The following is an 8549-nucleotide window of genomic DNA, read 5'->3' as shown; positions in this document are numbered from 1 at the left end:
TATATATAGTAGGCCTATGTATATAGATAGATATGGATAGATAGTTATATAGAATGATAGATTGATAAACAGATAGATATAGATGTATAGGATGATATACAGTATATAGGCTATAGATAAACAGACAGATAATATATAGAATATATAGATAAACAGATAGATAAACAGATAGATATATAAGATAGATAGAAGATCATACAAATAAATAAATCTCCCTTACTTACTTTTCTATTAGGGGAGACAACAAAAGTAAGCTTGACCCTAACCTGCAATATGTTCTCTTCTTCCCATGTGTATATTCTTTACCTTTTTATTAATATCTTGCCACAAAGACCCATTTTGACACAGATAAAACAAAAACGGTTAAGGTTGAATCGTTTAAAAACATGCAGCCAGCAGGTGGCGACTCGCTAATTCAACTTACCTGGTACCTGCTGTTGTCTGTTTGGTGTTTACCTGTCATGGATGCTTTGGGGAAAAAAATGAGTGGACATTTGACGTTAATGTTCTAGTCAACTTTGTCAATAAAGTTTGTAAGTGGTGTATCTGTGACGTTCTGGAAGTTTCTCCTGTTTGTGGATTTAGCCGTTTGGCGAATATTTCAAAGAATTTGGATAACTTCATTTCTGCCACAATGATATTTCTCTCAAAGCCAAGTTGCGTGAGTAACGTTTACATTTGAAATATGTTACTGTTTTCTTTATTTATCAGTGTTGAAATGTCTTAAAACGTTTTTAATAAGGGTTACTTATTGCTGCCGCAGTAAAAGTCCCTCACCCGTAGTTACAAGGTTAACTACTTTAAAATGGCTAGCTAGCTAGCTAGCTGAACTAGTGTACTTCTACAGAAGCTGACTATATGAATTTATGCAACAATAATGTGTTTTTTCTTCCCATAATGTGATTAATGTGATTATATTTGTGTTACTGAGAGATAAAGAGAGTCGGAGAAAGTCATGACGTGAAAGCATTCGGTGCGTTCGGTGATAGAATGTGTTAGCGAGCTTCTAGGGATTGTTCGGACTTGTTCGGGCTGGATCGGAAAGATTCGTGCTGCATCGGGCTAGTGCTGAAATGTCAGGCCTTTGCAAGACAAAAACCAGTGGTGGAAGAAGTATTCACATCCTTTACTTCAGTTAAAGTACCAATACCACACTGTAAAAATACTTTGTTGAAAAACAAAAGTCCTGCATTGAAAGTGTTACTTAAGGAAAAATATGTAAGTATCATCAGGGAAATGTAGTTAAAGTATTAAAAGTAAATAAAAATCCTCCCATTTTAGAAAGTGTAAAGGACCAGACATCTGTGTGTTTAATGGTCTGAACATCTCAGCTGGACCTGTTGGCTGTTATGTTGTTGGTAGGTTACATTATAATCAAACATCAGATTTGATAAACTACATGTGTTTAGTGTGCAGGAATCTTAATATGTAAAGTAACTAGTAACTAAAGCTGTCAGATGAATGTAATGGAGTAAAAGTACAAAGTGCAATGAAACAAAAATACTTGAGTTCAAGTAAAATCACCTCAACATTTGGACATAAGTAAATTACTTGAGTACATGTACTTAGTTACCATCAAGCCACTGCAAGTATCTTTACCCAAGTACAATTTTTAGGTACTTAATCTATTTGTTCCTTGAATAAACAACTTCAGCACTAAGCAGTTTTTTTCATAATATCAGTTAACCAATTGATTTAAATTGCTTAAAATATTAATTTACTGTAGTGTTTTCAGAGATAAGAAAAGAGCCTTTCCCTGATAATATTACATTTCCTTCATGTAGAAATAATGCTTCTGAATGTTTTGGGCTCTGTTCTGAATGTGAGAGATAGCCACGCCCCTTGGTTTGCTTATACAATTGGAAATAACTAGATAAATAGAAAGGGAAATGAATAAGTGTGGATATATGAAATAAAAGAACCATGAAAAAATGAAAAGTAAAACCTTTTAATATATTTATTTAACTAATTGATTCATTTAAATATAAATATGAATATTTACATTTATTTACATTGATGTATTTCCAAGGCCGATTTGTTTATTTATTTTTATATTTATTAATTAATTTATGTATTTATTCATTTATTTAATATTGAATAAACGGCATCCCTTACGTTTTTTTTCATTCCACATTGACACCCAATTTTAAACTTCAGCAGCTTCATTCCTCAACCTTTTTATATATGTCATTTCTGGCATTTCAAAACAACATATTTCACCCAATATATTGCAAAGTTCCTCATCATATGTGCTGTCAGGTATCGAGACATCTAGACGGATAAATCTCCCTTTCTAAATGTCAACTCTAAGAGCTAAGACAACCTTCTTCACACACCAATCACACAGTTTTTTAGTGTTCTTTCTTTGTAAAGAAGTACTTTCATATAAGCGTCACACCGCAGGGGGTAGTCCCCGAGTGTAAATGGGTGTGTTAATCTGACGAGCAGGTGGCACTTTGTAAGGCAGCCTCACAGGGAATGAACAGTTTACTATGTAAAAGCTCATTGAGTAGTCGTTAACACTAGAAAAGACCTATATAAGAACCTTCCATTTACACCTTTACAATTTGTATCAAAATTGCAATATAGACTAGTGCAATGTCCAAAAGGTGGATTTATTAAAGTAAAAGAGGTGGCCTTCATTCAGAGAAAATAAGAGTTTACTTGCAAAACTTACAGAGCAAAATATTCGATTTTTCTGTTTTTGTGATCATTGGGAGCCAAAATCCTAATCACGTTCCATTATGAATAATTGCACAGCCCTAGTAGGCTATACAGTGGAGTTGCATATTAAGTTCTTTGGGGTCCTTCTGTGAGTAATAGTTGGGGTACAATGGTTCTGGAGAAAGCTACAAGCAGCAATATCACAGGCCAAGAAACTGTCTGTTCCAAACAGGAACATGGATTTTTGTGTGTGGCATTATTACACCTTTATTAGATAGGACAGCTTTAGACATGAAAGGGGGGGGGCTGGGATGGAACGACATGGCGCTAAGGGCCAAAGGTTGGATCCAAACCTGCAACCGCAAACTCAAGGACTATCCCTCTGTGTGTGGGCGCACGATCTACCAGGTGAGCTACCCAGGCACACGAACAGGCACATTTTGAACAGGCACTGTGCTAGTATTCTGAAAGTGAAGAGTAAAATTCAGAGTCAAAAAATTCCAATATAGCAATTGAATGGCCTTTTTAAACTAAAAAATCCAATAAAACTGATTTTACTTCCATATCAAACTTCCTACAGAGGGAACAATGTGATGCTGCTCTTTGTTCCTAACATCGTCTCACAGAGGAGCAGGAAGTCAGTCCAAGCACATTATCTCATTACACCAGTAATCACCATTTATCATACTTAACAAACTAGTAATACGGCCCTAATGGGGTCGTAGCGAAAAGCAGACTCATTAGCAGGTCTGTCAGGTCATTTGTTGCTTTAATCGGGCTCATAGATAAAGTGGCTGAGAACAGTTTTCTCCTCTAGACTCATCTTCATCTTGGACATAGTTTGCAGATTACAAGCCAGGGGCGAAAAAAGGACTTAAGCCAGTGTTTTCCTTTGGTTTTGTCAAAGACTTAAAGGTCCCATGGCATGAAAATGTCCCTTTTTATGAGGTTTTTTAACATTATGAGTTCCCCCAGCCTGCCTGTGGTCCACCAGTGGTTAGAAATGGTGATAGGTGTAACCCGAGCCCCGGGCTTCCTGCTCTGCCTTTGAGAAAATGAAAGCTCAGATGCGCCAAGGTTACTTCCCCTTTCTCTGCTTTACCTGCCCAGACCATTTGGCCCACTAATGAGAGAGAGACATTACGGCTGTCAAATGATTAAAGTGGCAGATGGTCAAGGCCACACCCCCACCCTTCACCTTGCCCAGTCACAGCTTACTTGCTTTGTTGTTTGTAAAGCATTAAAGTTTAACAAAGAATGGTTCACATTAGAAAAGATCCTTTTTCATTTTTTTCTTCTATGTAGATGCACTCCCCTACAAAATCAGAATGGTTTATTATTTCCAAATAGAGCTATCTAATTCATCTTTTAAAAATTACTTTTTCTTTTTTCATATCGCAGGGGGAAAAAATATTGCAATGTAAGATTTTTCCAATATCGTGCAGGCCTTTTATATATATATATATATATATATATATATATATATATATATATATATATATATAGTCTTTGTTGTAGTTTTGCATCTCTTTTTAACATTGTTTTGGAGCAACATCACCGTATATGTGTCTAAAACGTAGGAAAAGTTAGTGCAGACAAAAAATAACCAATACTCAAAAAGCTTAAGGATAAAACCTGTTAAAGAAGACCATATACAGTCATTAGATCTGAGGAAAGTCTTTTAGTTACATTCATTCATTAGATGCTGCCCAAAAATGGCTCGAGTGCTGCATCTCTTTACAATGGCGTGGAAAACCTTGAGCTAGTTCAACAGTTCATAACGCTAACGCACCGGCTGGCTGAGCATTCATTCACAAACACTGCAACAACAAAGCAAAGTCACTTCCTCTCTTTTCTTTCTCTCCGCTGCCTTCACGTGCGGTCAAACACTATTGTGTAACAAATGAATAGATGGGCTGCTTCGAAATATGCCCTCTAATTCAAGCACACTAAACTGCATGTGAAAGATAAAATCAGTGAAAAAATACACTGCTAGAACCCAAAATATAATTCTACAGCCCGAGGTGAACCATTCAAATTGCTTTTGTTATCTGACCAACGGTCCTAAGCCCAAAGTAATTTAGTTTCGACAAGAAAAAACGCATCAAATCCTAATATTTGACAGCTTTATATTTATAGAAAAACAGTCCTAAATTTGGTTGCTTCAAACTACATTACATTACATTACATGTCACTTAGCTTGATTTAGCTTCTGATCCATTGCTATATGTCAGAGGTCGCACACCTCCGGAGCAACTAGGGGTTAAGTGTCTTCCTCAGGGACACATTGGTTGATGTATCGCAGTGAGAATTGAAACCGGATTTCCCACACCAAAGGCACGTGTCATATCCAACCCCACCAAACTGTTGTGTAACAGCTCTGTTTTTTTTGCCAACCTGTTCATTGTTCAAAGTGTCCTCCAGCTGCTTTGGCATGTATGACCTGCATCGTGGGAGAACGCACGTCGCTGCAAAGGAAGCGTAACATGAAACAGCTGAGCCCATTGAAGTCCTCTGTTTCTGTACGAACCCTAAGGCATCGGAGCTGGGGGCTTTGCAAACATGTTTTTGACTTTCATATAAAGTCTTTTCAACATGGCCACAAGAGGAATGAGCAGCGTTCTAATTCTCCTCACGGAAGGTCTTGCACAGAAAAAGCATAAAGACAAAACTTGTTAAAGAAGTTGGGTGCTGCACCTAAGACCTGCCCCCAATTTCCCCAGGATGTGGAACGGCTGTGGATCAGCTGCGGAACGGCATCGGAGTCATTTGGTTTCCATTAAAGTCAATGTGTGTACTTCCACTGACTGCGGACCGGGTGCGTCCCAGCTGCGGACCCAGCTTCGGCGATTCCCAGCCCTCCAAAGCAGATATGCAGAGATCCTAGTTTTGTCGGATGCCGGAGAGCTCCGCAGCAATTCAGCACACAGCAAACAGGAGGTTGAGCACAGAAACAAAATAAAACGTCCGGTTAATTTTCAAAATAAAGTAGAGCTGCACTACACCTTGAAAACACATCACAGAGTTGTTTCCCCTCTATTACTCTGGATGGAAACAAACTGTTGTTGGTTTTGTGGTTCTATTCTACATAAATTCACGAGATGTCGTGGGTCCTCGAGACTTCAGTTGTCAGTTATGGCTGCAGCCGTTCTGCAAAAAATCCAGACGTGGTGGGTGCTGACAGACGGCGGAGCACGCAGCGGACACATATGAGAAAAACATGCTCTGGTTTATTGACATTTCTTTAAACCAATCAGAATCGTCTTGGGCCTCTGCAAAATAGCCTTGGGAAGGAACTTGTTTTGGTGGAACATGTGTACGTTCAAAAGTAGTTTTAGTCGTGCACCAGAAAACTCAGATTGGACAGATAGTCTAGTTAGCTGTCTGGATTTACCCTGCAGAGATCTGAGGAGCAACCACAGTCCTGAGAAATGCACCGGAGGTTAGATTGGCAACACAAAGAAAGCAGTCAACGGACATCCGGCAAGGGACATCGGGGGGAATTTCAAGCAGCACCGGAGCAATCCCGGAAGAGTGATGTAGTTGATACAGAAAACAAAAATCCTGCTCACATGGTGCGAGGACTTAACATCTGATGCAACAACAGACACATGAAAATAAAAACAAAGTGTTCAATCTGACTATCCAGTCCATCTAACTTCAGGTGCCGTTTTCTTTTTATATTCACCAATAATAAAAAATAAAACAAAAGGTGAGTGGTGCGCGATCACAGAAGGCTTGTATTAAGTGGACGTGCCGACAGTTTTGTTGTCATTACTTAGAATGCGTCATGGGGGGGCGACATATGCGTTTCTCTTTAAGAATGTAACTCATCAATGGATTATTCTGTAAACGCATAATTTGAAAGAGCTGATCCACAGCAGGTTCAGATCGACAGCGGTGGAATGTAACTTAGTTGTAACTTGTAACTTGAAATTTACTCAGTACTGTAGTTAAGCCAAATGTTGAGATACTTGTACTTTTCTTGAGTCTTTTCTTTTCATGCCACTTTCTACTTCTACTCCGCTACATTTTAGAGAGAAATATTGTATTTTTTACTCCACTACATTCATCTGACAGCCTTAGTTACTAGTTACTTTACATATTAAGATTCCTGCACACTAAATACATGTAGTTTATAAATCTGATGTTTAAATTATAAAGTAACCCAGCAACAATATAACGGCCTACAGGTCCAGCTGAGATGATCAGACCATTAGACACACAACTGGTTGGATCCTTTACACTTTTTTAAAATGAGGATTTCTTGTTACTTTTAATACTTTAATTACATTTTCCTGATGATACTTACATACTTCTACTTAAGTACTATTCTAATGCAGGACTTTAACTCGTAACAAAGTATTTTTACAGTGTGGTATTAGTACTTTTACTGAAGATCAGAAACAGGAATTTGTCATGTAACCTGTCTGTGTTGTTGTGGTTGGAGGAAGAAGAGACGGATGCGGGGGAGACGGGGAGGATTACTTTCAGCGGTGAAAGGTTAAACAGAAAGGCTCGAAGGACTAAATTAACTGGATTATCTGTCATTCTTGTCTGCGGTGTCGGCGAGAGCAACCCTCAGACTCATTTCACATGTAGACAGGTTTACCTTGGTGCTCCCTTGACAAAAAGATAAATTACTCATTTTAAACAGGCCAAAGTGAAGTACTGTTTGGAATTTAAAAAAGGGATTAGATGTAGCATGATCACCCCTCGAGCTACATATTAAGAGTAAGTCGTCCTAGCAGGTAGCATGTCCATTTGAATACTAAATAATTTCACCCGTTTTATTAAATTGCCTGCAATACATAGTCCTGCATATCATTTCCTTTTTCATTTCCGTTTTTGTCAGATGCCTCTGGCATTATCAGCTGTGGAGTATTTAATCAAATGTCAAAGTCATGTACTTCCAGCTTTGAGGCCCAGAGAGAGGCTGTTTTAAAAAGATACTTACTTAAACATAATATAATGATAACTGAAGCCGGATTTACTGTGTCCTTGAGAGGTTTTCTGCTTTGTTAGATAAACAGCTAAGAGGGAGAGAGGAGAGGTTGGCAGGTAGAGCCAAATTTGAAGTGTTATCACTGAGAACCAAGACCGTGATGCACCATTAAATACCACAAAACAAAGTACTGAAACATGCACAACAAAGGCCCATAAAGTATACTAACTGTTCCTCGAACTGAACCACAAAAAACAGAGGTGTAACTAAAACTTTACACAACAATGATGCAAAAACACTTTGTAAAACGATGTGGATTAAGGATTGGCTACAACACAGTTGCATTCTGGGATAGGAGATGTTCTGGCTTGTTTGCATTTCTGTAAACCAATCCCAATCGTATTGGGCGGCACTAAGCTCCAGACGCAGCGACGGCGGCTCTGCTAAATAGTCTCCAGAAGAAACTTGTTCTGGTGCAACATTAAACGCCCTTAAAGAAAACGCCATGAACACAATATTAAAGGAAGTCAACTGTTGACACAACACGGTAATGTGAGATATTTAAATTAGCTGATACATGGTTACGCCTCCTTATCTCTTACCAGTGTATCTCCATATGTACTTCTTCCACATCAATCCCACCAATTGGTCCCAAAACATCCCAGTTAGAGAGGAAACGCCCTGAACATATTCTTTGTAAATCTTACGGTCATTCCCCAAAAGAACCAAGCTGGTCTGTTTTGATCCAAATTTCTTCATGACTCTCCATGTTCAGCGTGTCGCTTACTAACTCAAAGTTTGATGTTGTTTTCCAAAGAGAACCAGAACACATGGGGGGGACGTGATCTCCTGCAATTATCTAGAAAATATACAGTGGGTACGGAAAGTATTCAGACCCCTTTAAATTTTTCACTCTTTGTTTCATTGCAGCCATTTTCCA

General features: G+C 38.4%; 1 long non-coding RNA gene across 1 annotated transcript in view; it reads right to left on the bottom strand.

Moving 5' to 3' along the window:
* Nucleotides 1-1273: 1273 nt before the first annotated feature.
* The window catches only part of LOC117961312, a 13159-nt gene continuing 5883 nt past the window's right edge, over nucleotides 1274-8549 (bottom strand). The window contains exon 3 of the long non-coding RNA XR_004660378.1: nucleotides 1274-1450. This is a non-coding gene — a long non-coding RNA (uncharacterized LOC117961312). The remainder of the gene's footprint in view (nucleotides 1451-8549) is intronic.

This window comes from Etheostoma cragini, chromosome 18, assembly GCF_013103735.1.
Source record: "Etheostoma cragini isolate CJK2018 chromosome 18, CSU_Ecrag_1.0, whole genome shotgun sequence".
NCBI lineage: Eukaryota > Metazoa > Chordata > Actinopteri > Perciformes > Percidae > Etheostoma > Etheostoma cragini.
The sequence above is the reverse complement of the archived record's forward strand: the minus strand, read 5'-3'. Positions and strand labels throughout refer to the sequence as shown.